The sequence below is a fragment of the Giraffa tippelskirchi genome, chromosome 6, assembly GCF_054371585.1.
Source record: "Giraffa tippelskirchi isolate mGirTip1 chromosome 6, T2T-mGirTip1v1.2.pri, whole genome shotgun sequence".
NCBI classification, from domain to species: domain Eukaryota; kingdom Metazoa; phylum Chordata; class Mammalia; order Artiodactyla; family Giraffidae; genus Giraffa; species Giraffa tippelskirchi.
This window is the reverse complement of record NC_137280.1, coordinates 35,190,805-35,204,089: the sequence shown is the minus strand read 5'-3', so window position 1 is coordinate 35,204,089 and position 13,285 is coordinate 35,190,805.

The following is a 13,285-nucleotide window of genomic DNA, read 5'->3' as shown; positions in this document are numbered from 1 at the left end:
ATTTTAATTATTATTTGCCTGATTTTGTAACTGCCATTTGTCTGGGGTTCATCTTTGGTTTCTCATTTTGGGATATTTGTTTTAATCTCACTTAATGCCATAACAAACCACTTGTGGAATCTTTATTCCTGACCAGAGATCAAGCCCTAGCCTTTGCAGTGGGAGCACTGACTCCAAGATCCTAAACTACCAGAGAACTAACCCTAGGGAGGATCGAATAGTGAGAACTCACACAAAGGAAACCAGTTAATTACAAAACCAGCATTACCCGACCACCAGTAGCACCCTGTGCAAGACACATCATCTAAACAATAAACAAAACAAAAACACAAACCCAATCATCAGAAGACAGAATTACCACCTCACTCAGCCTTGCCCATTAGAGGAAAAACAAACAAACAAAAACTAAGCACAAATCTCACCCTATACAAGGCTTACACAAACCACTGCACCAACCTTAGGAGGGCAGAAACCAAAAGGAAGAAAGAATTCCACCTTGAAGCCTGGGAAAAGGAGACCTCAAACACAATAAGTTAAAAAAAAAAATAATGAAAAGGCAGAGAGCTCAGGTCAGTTCCATTGATCAGTCATGTCTGACTCTTTGCAACCCTATGGACTGCAGCATGCCAGGCTTCCCTGTCCATCACCAACTCCTAGAGCTTATTCAAACTCATGTCCATCGAGTCAGTGATGCCATACAACCCTCTCATCCTCTGTCGTCCCCTTCATCGCCCACCTTCAATCTTTTCCAGCATCAGGGTCTTTTCTAACCAGTCAGTTCCTAGCATCAGGTGGCCAAAGTACTGGAGTTTCAGCTTCAACATCAGTCCTTCCAATGAATATTCAGGATTGATTTCCTTTTGGATAGACTGGTTGGATCTCCTTGCAGTCCAAGGGACTCCAAAGAGTCTTCCCCAACATCACAGTTCAAAAGCACCAGTTCTTTGGTGCCCAGCTTTCTTTATAGTCCAAGTTTCACATCCATACATGACTACTGGAAAAACCATAGCCTTGACTAGACGGACTTTTGTTGGCAAAGTAATGCCTCTGCTTTTTATCATGCTGGTCATAACTTTTCTTCCAAGGAGTAAGCATCTTTTAATTTCATGGCTGCAGTCACCATCTGCAGTGATTTTGGAGCCCCCCAAAAACAAAATCTGCCACTGTTTCCATTGTTTCCCCATCTATTTGCCATGAAGTGATGGGACCAGATACCATGATCTTAGTTTTCTGAATGCTGAATTTTAAACCAACTTTTTCACTCTCCGCTTTCATTTTCATCAAGAGGCTCTTTAGTTCTTCTTCACTTTCTGCCATAAGGATGGTGTCATCTGCATATCTGAGATTATTGATATTTCTCCCTGCAATCTTGATTCCAGCATGTGCTTCATCCAGCCCGGCATTTTGCATGATGTACTCTGCATATAAGTTAAATAAGCAGGGTGACAATATACAGCCTTGACGCACTCCTTTCCCAATTTGGAACAAGTCTGTTGTTCCATATCCAGTTCTAACTGTTGCTTCTTGACCTGCATGCAGATTTCTCAGGAGGCAGGTCAGGTAGTCTGGTATTACCATCTCTTGAAGAATTTTCCAGTTTGTTGTGATACACACAGTCAAAGGCTTTGGCATAGTCAATAAAGCAGAAGTAGATGTTTTTCTGTAACTCTCTTGCTTTTTTGATGATCCAACGGATGTTGACAATTTGATCTCTTGTTCCTTTGCCTTTTCTAAATACAGCTTGAACATCTGGAAGTTCTCAGTTCATATATTGTTGAAGCCTGGCTTGGAAAATTTTGAGCATTACTTTGCTAGTGTGTGAGATGAGTGCAACTGTGTGGTAGTTTGAACGTTGTTTGACATTGCCTTTCTTTGGGATTGGAATGAAAACGGACCTTTTCCATTCCTGTGGCCACTGCTGAGTTTTCCGAATTTGTTGGCATATTGAGTGAAGCACTTTCACAGCATCATAGTTTAGGATTTGAAATAGCTCAACTGGAATTCCATCACCTCCACTAGCTTTGTTCATAGTGATGCTTCCTAGGGCCCACTTGACTTCACATTCCAGGATGTCTGGCTCTAGATGAGTGATCACACCATCATGGTAATCGGGGTCATGAAGATCTTTTTTGTGTAGTTCTTCTGTGTATTCTTGCCACCTCTTCTTAATATCTTCTGCTTCTGTTAGGTCCATACCATTTCTGTCCTTTATTGTGTCCATCTTTGCATGAAATGTTCCCTTGGTATCTCTAATTTTCTTGAAGACATCTTTAGTCTTTCCCATTCTATTGTTTTCCTCTATTTCTTTGCATTGATTATTTAGGAAGGCTTTCTTATCTCTCCTTGCTCTCCTTTGGAACTCTGCATTCAAATTTGTATAACTTTCCTTTTCTCCTTTGCTTTTAGTTTCTCTTCTTTTCACAACTATTTGTAAGGCCTCCTCAGACAACTGTTTAGCCTTTTTGCATTTCTTTTTCCTGGGGATGGTCTTGATCCCTGCCTCTAGTACAATGTCAGAAATCTCTGTCAATAGTTCTTCAGGCACTCTGTCTATCAGATCTAATCCCTTGAATCTATTTGTCACTTCTACTGTATAATCATAAGGGATTTGATTTAGGTCATACCTAAATGGTCTGCTGGTTTTCCCTATTTTCTTCAATTTAAATCTGAACTTAGCAATAAAGATTTCATGATCTGAGCCACAGTCAGCGCCTGGTCTTGTTTACACAAATGAAGGAACAAACTAGAAACACATAAGTCCAAGTAAATGAGGGGGAAATAGGCATACTATCTGAAAAAGAATTCAGAATAATGATAGTAAAAATGATTAAAAACCTTGAAAACCAAATGGAGAAAATGCAAGAAGCAATTAACAAAGACCTAGAAGAATTAAAGAATAAGTATACAGAGACAAACAACACAATTACTGAAATTAAAAATACTCTAGAAGGAATCAATAGCAGAATATCTGAAGCAGAAGAATGAATCAGTGAGCTGGAAGATAAAATGGGGGAAATAACTTCTGAAGAGCAGAACAAAGTAAGAAGAATGAAAAGTACTGAGGATAGTTTCAGAGACCTCTGGAATAATATCAAATGCACCAACATTTGAATTATAGGGGTCCCAGAAGAAGAAGAGAGAAGGAAAAGATATGAGAAAATTTTTGAAGAGATTATAGTTGAAAATTTCCCCAACATGGAAAAGGAAGTAATCAATCAAGTCCAAGAGGCACAAAGAGTCCCATACAGGATAAACCCAAGGAGAAACATGCCGAGATACATACTAATCAAACTAACAAAGACTAAACGCAAAGAAAGAATATTAAAAGCAGCAAGGGAGAAGCAATAAGTAACATACAAGGGAAACCCCATATGCCTCACAGCTGATCTTTCAGCAGAAACTCTGCAGGCCAGAAGGGAATGGCAGGATATATTTAAAGTACTGAAAGGGAAAAATTTACAATGAAGGTTACTGTACTTGACAAGGATCTCATTCAAAATTGATGGAGAAATAAAAAGCTTTTCAGACAAGCAAAAGTTAAGAGAATTCAGTACCAGCAAACCAGCTTTACAACAAATGTTAAAGGGACTTATATAGCCAAGCAATCAAAGAGAAGAAAAAATATCTACAAAATCAATCCCAAACAATTAAGAAAATGGCAATAGGAACATATATATCAATAATTACTTTAAATGTAAATGGTTAAATGCTCCAACCAAAAGACACAGACTGGCTGAATGGACACAAAAACAAGACCTATACATATGCTGTCTACAAGAAATGCACTTCAGACCTAAAGACACATATAGACTGAAAGTGAGAGGATGGAAAAATATATTCCATGAAAATGGGGAGCAAAAGAAAGCTGGATAGCAATCCTCATATCAGACAAAATAGACCTTAAAATAAAGAAGATTACAAGAGATAAGGAAGGACACTACATAATGATCAAGGGATCAATCCAAGAGAAAGACAAAATAATTGTAAATACCTAGGTACCCAACATAGGAGTACCTCAATACAAAAGACAAACACTGACAGACATAAAAGGAGAAATTGACAATAACACAATCATAGTAGCAGACTTTAACACCCCACTCACACCAATGGACAGATCATCAAAACAGAAAGTAAATAAGGAAACACAAGTCTTAAATGATACTTTAGATGAGATGGATCGCATTGATATTTTCAGGACATTCCATCCAAATGCAGAAGAATACACTTTCTTCTCAAGTGCACATGAAACATTCTCCAGGATAGATCACATCTTGGGTCACAAATCAAACCTCAGTAAATTTAAGAAAATTGAAATCATGTCAAGCATCTTCTCTGACCACAACAGTATGAGACTAAACACCAATTACAAGAAAAAACCTGTAAGAAACACAAGCACGTTGAGATTAAACAACACATTTCTAAATAACAAACAGTTTACTGAAGAAATCAAAAGGGAAATAAAAAAATTCCTAGAAACAAATGACAATGAAAACATGACAACTAAAAATGTATGGAATCCAGTGAAAGTAGTTCTAAGAGGGAAATTTACAGCAATACAATTCTACCTCAAGAAACAAGAAAAACATCGAATAGACAACCTAACTTTACAACTAAAACAATTGGAAGAAGAAGAACCAAAAAATGCCCCAAAATTAGTAGAAGGAAAGAAATCATAAAGATCCGAGCAGAAATAATTGAAAAAGAAATGAAAGAAATAATAGTAAAGATTAATAATACTAAAAGTTGGTTCGTTGAGAAGATAAACAAAATTGACAAACTTTTAGCCAGACTCATCAGGAAAAAAGAGAGAAGAATCAAATTAACAAAATTAGAAATGAAAAAGGAGAGGTTACAACAGACAATGCAGAAATACCAAGAATTATAAGAGACTATTACGAACAACTATATGACAATAAAATGGATAACCTGGAAGAAATGGACAGGATTCTTAGAAAAGTTCAATCTTCTGAGACTGAACCAGGAAGAAATAGAAATTATGAACAACCCAATTACAAGCAGTGAAATTGAAGCTGTGATCAAAAATCTCCCAAAAAACAAAAGCCCAGGACCAGATGGTTTCACAGGAGAATTACATCAAACATTTAAAGAAGAGCTAATGCCTAGCCTTCTAAAACTCTTTCAAAAAATTGCAGAGGAAGGAACACTTCCAAACTCATTCTACGAGGCCACCATCACCATGATACCAAAAGCAGACAAAGACAACACAAAAAAGGAAAAGCAAAGGCTAATACCAATGATGAACATAGATGTAAAAATCCTCAACAAAATTTTAGCAAACAGAATTCAGCAACACATCAAAAAGCTCATACACCATGATCAAGTTGGGTTTATTCCAAGAATGCAAGGATTCTTCAATATATGCAAATCAATCAATGTGATACACTACATTAACAAGTTGCAAGATAAAAACCATATCAATAGATGCAGAAAAAGCCCTTGACAAAATTCAGCACCTATTTATGATTAAAACTCTTCAAAAACTGGGCATAGAAGGAAACTACCTCAACATAGTAAAGGCCATATATGATAAGCTTACAGCAAACATTATTCTCAATGGTGAAAAACTGAAAGCATTCCCTCTAAGATCAGGAACAAGACAAGGGTGTCCACTTTCACCACTATTATTCAACATAATTCTGGAAGTCCTAGCTACAGCAATCAGAGAAGAACGAAAAATATCCAGATCAGAAAAGAAGAAGTAAAAGTCCTCACTGTTTGCAGATGACATGATACTATAGAAAATCCTAAAGATAGTATCAGAAAATTGCTAGAGCTAATTAGTGAATTTAGCAAAGTTGCAGGATACAAAATCAATACACAGAAATCACTTGCATTTCTCTATACTAACAATGAAAAATCAGAAAGAGAAATTAAGGAATCAATCCCATTTACCATTGCAATAAAAAGAATTAAATATCTAGGAATAAATTTACCTAAGGAGACAAAATAACTGTACACAGAAAATTATAAGATACCGATGAAAAAAATCAAAGATGACATAAACAGATGGAGAGATATTCCATGTTCCTGGATAGGAAGAATCAATATGGTGAAAATGACAATATTACCAAATGCAATCTATAGATTCAATACGATCCCTATCAAATTACCAATGGCATTTTTCATAGAACTAGAACAAAAAATTTCACAATTCATATAGAAACACAAAAGACTCTGAATAGCCAAAGCAGTCTTGAGAAAGAGGAATGGAGTCGGAGGAATAAACCTTCTTGACTTCGGATTATACTACAAAGCTACTGTCATCAAGACAGTATGGTACTGGCACAAAAATAGAAATATAGACCAATGGAACAAGATAGAAAGCCCATAAATAAACCCATGCAACTATGGGTACCTTATTTTTGACAAAGGAGGTGAGATATACAATGGGGCAAAGACAGCCTCTACAGTAAATGGTGCTGGGAAAACTGGACAGCTACATGTAAAAGCATGAAATTAAGGAGATGGTTCAAAAGGAAGGGGATATATATATGCCCATGGCTGATTCATGCTGAGGATTGACAGAAAACAACAAAATTCTGTAAAGCAATTATCCCTCAATAAAAAAATAAATTAAAAAAAATTTTAAATTACTTCATAACAAGAATAGAGGTAAATAATCAATGATTTTCAAGAAAAACTGAGAGGTCATAATAACTCTTTAAGATCATATAGATGATATAGCAATAGTTTATTTCAGGTTTCCAATTTTTTAATAAGATTTTCCTATGAGGTAATCTGGGAAGATGCTTACCATAGTTAACTGAGTTATGCTTGCTGAACTGATAGGAGGTTATTTCTATTAATAATTTCTTATTGCTGTAGAGCTATAGAGTTGTACTTTATATCTGCATTTAGAGTTGTAGAGCTTTATCAAACCAGTGCCTTCCTGTGTAAGTCCTTTGAAGGAACTCACATTTATATTCTGTACCCATTGTAATCCTTGGCACATAGCAACAACTCAATAAATGCTTAGAGGCAGTGACCTCATTTGGCTTCCAAACAACCCAGTGAGAAAATCAAACAAAGATGATAAGGATAAAAATAAAATAAAAGAATTGCTAATGTTCATTATTAGGGCTTCCCTGGTAGCTCAGTGCTAAAGAATCTGACTGCCAATACAAGAGAGGCAGGTTGGATCCCTGGATCAGAAATATTCCCTGGAGAAAGAAATGGCAACCCACCCCAGTATTCTTGCCTGGAAAATCCCATGGACAGAGGAGCTGGGTGGGCTGCAGTCCATGGGGTTGCAAAAGAGTCAGACACGACTTAGTGAATAAGCAACAACAGTATTTATTGAGTATATCCTGTGTTTAAGGCGTTATGTTAAGCATTTCACATAGAGTACCTCATTTACTCCTTAGAATAATTCCAAGAGATAAGTGGTATGAATATTTCAGTTTAGGGATGGGGATGGAACCTGAGAAAGGTTAAATGGTTTGGCCAGTGTCTATCTAAGAAGTTGCCAAACTCAGAGAAGAAATGAGGTTGTCTGATGATAAAATCAGAGCTATTTCCATTTTCTTCTTCCATCTTTCATTAAAACCAAATTTTGTGTCAATATGTGGAATCTTCCCTTTGCCCAATTGGAAAAGAAAAAAAATCTGAGTTCCTGAAAATAAAATTTAAGGAATCCTGAGCCCCCTTGCTGCAACTACTGAAGCCTGTGAGCTCTGGAGCCTGTGTACCACAACTAAGGAGTCCGGCACCACACTGAAAATCCGGCATGCATGAAGATCCCAAATGCTGCAACTAAGACCTGATGCAGACACATAAATAAATAAAAATAAAAAAATCTAGAGTCCTAAAGTATATAATAATGCCACTCTGCAAAGTACAAAATGATGAAAGCTTTAGTGCCAAGGTCAGCAACCCAACACAAAGAGAGATTTTAGGCCAATAGGAGACTGACATTTTAGATCATTAAATTCAAGGGGAAAAGGGTTTGATAGCAGTATGAACTGGTTCACAGGAGAAAACATTTGGCCTATCCACCCTAACACCTCGTCTTCATAAAATGTTATCAAATTCATCTCTATATTTAAAGTGATGAAGGCTGTATTAGTTATTACGTTTGTCAGATTTGAAGCAGATTGGGGCAACTCCAAACCACAAGTGAATTATGCCTTTTTTCCCTAGACTTTCTAAACTTCGTTCTTTAGATCATTTCTTATTACTCTTTGAGCAGAAATTCAGGGTGAGAGTGGAAACAAGGATGTGTCTTTGTTTAAAAACCCTCAATGGGCAGGGCTCTGGTCTTGCCTGGGCACTTCCCCCACTGTTGCCACCATTTTGCCGGCCACCCTCATCTCCAGCTTGTTGGCCCACTGAAGGAAAACACCCAGGGCAGGTCTCAATTCCTTGTCCTGCCTCACTCTCCCTCTCAAAGGTGAGCATGGAGCAAGGGCAGGTTAGCTGAACAATCAGCTGAGTATTGCTTGGCAGGAAGCTGTGTGCAGTGCGGGGACAGTGGATCAGAGCACTGCTTGGCTAGGATAGGAGAGGGGGACAGTCTCCTGTTATTACACCCATCCCCTGGCCTCTGTATGAGGCAGGTTAATGACCAGAATTGCCTGTGGCCTGGGATTCCCCTGGTGCTCCAGCGGCCAGGACTCTATGCTCCCAATGCAGGGGGCCTGGGTTCCATCCCTGGTCATGGAACTAGATCTCCTATGCCATGACTGAAGATCTTACACACTGCAAGGAAGATTAAAGATCTGATGTGCCACAGCTAAGCCCTGGCACAGCCAAATAAAGAAATAAGATTTTTTTTTTAAAAAAAGAATTGTCTGTTGTCTGAAGATGGCTGGATTGGGTGGCAGTGGGCAAGAAAGGGCAGCGAGCACTGGGGGTGGATTTGGCAACACGTGGCTTAACTTCTTGAAGTCCTAGAGTGAAGGGGGACAGACTGGGTCCCGTCCAGTACATGCGTCCTACCACCTCCCATCATGGGACCTGGGAACCTGGGGAGATTCTTACCAGGTCAGAACTGTTTAGCTCCTGACAGTGGTAGCAAAAGCGGGAACCATAATTAAGGAACTTTATAATATATTTTATTCCTTTGGGATCCACATTGCCCCATACTACACGTGTATTAATTTGCTACAGCTCCTATAACAAATTTCTACACATGTAACAGCTTCAACGCGACAAGTATATTAGGGTACAGTCCTGCAGGTCGGAAGTCTAACATGGGTCTGCTGGACTATGCTCCTTCTGGAGGTACCAGGGGAGGATCATTCTCCTATTCCAGCTTCTAGAAGCCCTTTCCTCCGTCTTCAAAGCCAGAATGTGGTGTTGCCTCTCCTTTCGGTTTTTTTTCTTTTTTTATAATAATTTTATTTATTTATTTATTTTTGGCTGTGCTGGGTCTTCGTTGCTGCACAGGCTTTTCTCTAGTTGAAACGAGCGGGGTTGTTCTTCCTGACAGTGCACAGGCTTCTCTCTGCGTGATTTCTCGTGTTGCGGAGCACAGGGCTCTACAGCGCAGGCTCAGTAGCTGTGGTGCCCAGGTTTTGTTTTTCTGAGGCATGTGGGATCTTCCCAAATCAGCGATCAAACCTGTGACTCCTGCGTTGGCAGGCAGTCTTTACCACTGAGCCACCAGGGAAGCCCCTCCTCTCCTTTCTGATATCCTGTCTTCTTCTCCTCAGGCCCCTTGTGGTTACAGTGGGTCCGTCTGGATCATTCAGAATAGTCGATCTGGCTCAAAACCCTCAATTTGATCATAGCTGCAGAATTCCTTAAACCAGGTAAGGAAACATTTGCAGGTTCCAGAGATTAGGATTAGCGGACATCCGTGGGGGCCACTGTTCACCTTTACAAGGGGTGAATCTGATTTTCCATCTTCACAATCTGATCTTCAAACCCATTTACAGAAATGCACAGACACGTGTTATATTAAAGTTGAGGGCTACCGGCAATGAGGTAGAAAAAGATTTCATTAGAAAATAAAATATGCTCTCTGCTCCCAAGAGGTACTACTTGGTTTTGGTTTGTTTTGAAACCTCTCCTACTCTTTTAAAATAGAATGGGGAATCAGAAAATTGGAAAAGCAGAGGAGACACTGAGAAAGACAAAGCTACTAACGGGTATTCTAAGATCAAAGAGAGCACTAGTAAAGCTACTTCTTGTTTTTTAAGTGTGAACAGGTGGCAAATTGTCTTGTAAGAACTGTAAATAAAGGCAAGGGATTTATAACTAAGTTGCCTCTGAAGTTTATGTGTTTTTTCTTTATTTCTTTCTTTTCTGCTGAAGTCTTCTTGTTTGTTTCTGAAATTGAAAAGTTTTGTATCCAGGATAAAATTTTGAATCTTGGATTCAAAAATAAAACATTATATGTGATTATCAAATATTTCCTTGTCCTCACGTAAGGAACCTATTGTAGGACAATTGTCTGTGCTACTTAGTATTACTGGATATTTATCAGAATAAAATTGCTGACCCTTTTTAATCTAAAGGTAAATCTTTTTGGTGAGCAGACAGTATTCTCCTTAAGCCAGAGATGAAACCAAGGTCAAATCAAATTGGAGTTTATTACATTTAAGAAATTGAGAAGGGGGTTTTTCTATATTTACTTAAACACGTGGCTTTACCAATGTTACTTAATATTTGTATGTGGCTGCTTTCCTAGGGGGTTATACCATTTGTTGAAGGAAAAAATGATAACTAAGTGAGAAACACAACTAACTTCTCTGTCAGTAATCCCTGTGATGGTATTTCTTCTTCCAAGAGGCCATCCTAAAGCATTATCTGGGGACAATGTGGCCCCACTTCTGGGTAAAATTCACAGAAATTTTAGATAAAAGTCCCTGCAAATTTAAATTGATAAAGTAAATGTAAATGTCAGATTTCATCCTGTAGATAGGAATGCAAAGGAATTCTAAATGCCCTTTTGAGACAGGGTGAATTTACTGACCCCTCAAGATAATTTATCTAGGGGAAAATCTTTAAAAGGAACCACAGTCATATACAAATCTTCTCCTTTCTTCCTTCACTATCTCTTCCCCATACTCGGATCTATTGATCTAAATAATAACAACAATATTTGTGCAGCATGTATTCTGTGTCAGACACCGCTCTGAGCATTTTACATACAATATTTCATTTGATCCTCAATAACACTGTATAATTGGAGAAGGCCATGGCAACCCACTCCAGTATTCTTGCCTGGTGAATTCCATGGATAGAAAAGCCTGGCAGTCACAAAGATTGGACACAACTGAGCAACTAACCCACATACACACACAATGCTATATGATGGATTCTATTATCCTCCTTTTATAGACGAGGAAACCAAATTTAAGTAATTTTCCCAAGGTCATATAAGAAATAAGTAACAGAGGCAGCTGGAGTATAAATGTTTGACTGCAAATTCCACACCCTGAACCAATACACTGAAATTTTGCATCTTTTGCCAGGACACAGCTTCTAAATTCCAGGTGGAATTTTTGCATCATAGATATTAATAAGGAATATAAATGTCACGGAACTCCCAGTTTAGCTGTTTTTGTTTCCCTCTGCCTGGTCGTGGGACAAGAGGCGGCCCCTCCTGGATTTGCAGCAGGCTCCTTTCTCTTCCTCAGCTGTGAATAGAGAGCCTTCAGGGTGCTGAATCACTCTGTGGTTTTCCTTCCCTGCTCTGGACTCACAGAGGCCTGTTTCACATTCAGTGAATTCTGTATCTATCAGCCAGCTTGTAAGCAGTGTGACTGTCACTAAAGAAATGAAGGAATTTTACACTCTCTTTCAAAAGCAAACAAACCTGGACATCCCCCTGAACTTTGCAGCGAGCCCAGGAGTGAAGGCGGCCCCCGTGCTATGAAAGTGGACGTTGTGTGGAGGAAAGGCAGTGTTGCTTTTGGAAGTTCACGGGGACATGCTAAGCTAACTTTGATCCCTTTTTCTGGCGCCCTGGCTCCCGAAATCACCTTCTGCTACCCAATCAGTTGATGAAACTCTCTGATGATTTGATATGCTTGATTTGAGGTGCCAGGAATGCCTAGATGGTATGCATGACCCAGGACTGCCACATGGGGTGGGGCTGCCGGTTGATCCACCCAAGAGAGCTCAGTCTGCTTACCCCTTGATGTTCGTGTGAACACAAAATCAGGTTTAAGTGAATTTGTGGAGGGCAACATGTGAAAGCAAAAAAGGGACCAACCGTAACTCCTGGGCTAAGAGTGAAGGATGTTAAAGGCGGATTGTGTTGATGGGGACTTCAGGTCCTATTTGGCACTGGCTAAACCAGCTCTTCTCCTTCAGCCTGCCCCCTTAAGACACTACCCAGATACGTGGGTTCAAAGCTTGGAGCCTAGGAAAATTTCAGAATTTAGTACAGATGGCAGTGTGCAGACACAGATTTGGATGAGAAAAGGAGAGAAAAACTCTAGGTCCAAAGGCAAAAGCCGCTCTCTTCTTCTCCCCAGGACGATCAGTTAATCTTCATTTGTTGTTATTCAGTTGCTAAGTCATGTCCAACTCTTTTGCAACCCCATGGACTGTAGTCTGCCAGGCTCCACTGTCCATGGGATTTCTCAAGCAAGAATAAATGGGTGGGTTGCCATTTCCTTTTCCAGGGGATCTTCCTGGACCAGGGATCGAATCCACATCTTCTGCGTTGGCAGGCGAATTCTTTACCCTTGAGCCATCAGGGAAGTCCAATTTCTTCCTTTACTTCTTCTTTTTCTTTTTTAAAAACTCTGTTCAAGAGCAGAACAGTGACTTAATGGGTGACACAGAAAAAGAACAGCATTAGACACCAACAGTTCTCAGTGCTATGATTAGTAGTTGCTGCTGCTTGTCATAATACATCAGAAAAACAGCAACCCATCTGTTCCAAATTGATATAGCAAAGGCTCTGAGAGAAGTGTTTATCCAGCTTCTATGGGAAAGTGTCTGCATTTTATGGCATATTGACATGTGTGCCCATGTAGCTAAAAGATGTCAGATGCCAGCTTACTACCTAGCTGTGTATCATGTAACATCTGTCACCACAATAGAAGAGTTTGACAAGTGGGCTGTTTTAGCATGAAAATGTCCAAGTGGGAGGAAGATTCTCCTTTGCTGAAAGTGAAATGCCACTTCAAATCTCCAACACCACTTGGACTAGTCTGTACTGAGGATATAATGGGAAATGGAATCAAACCACCTCTCCAACCCACAAAACAAATTGCTCTAAGGCTGTGTGTTGGCATCTCCCAGGCACTTCTCACTGGTGGTAATTAGCAGCATATAAATGCTAATGACTAATTAGCTTTGCCTA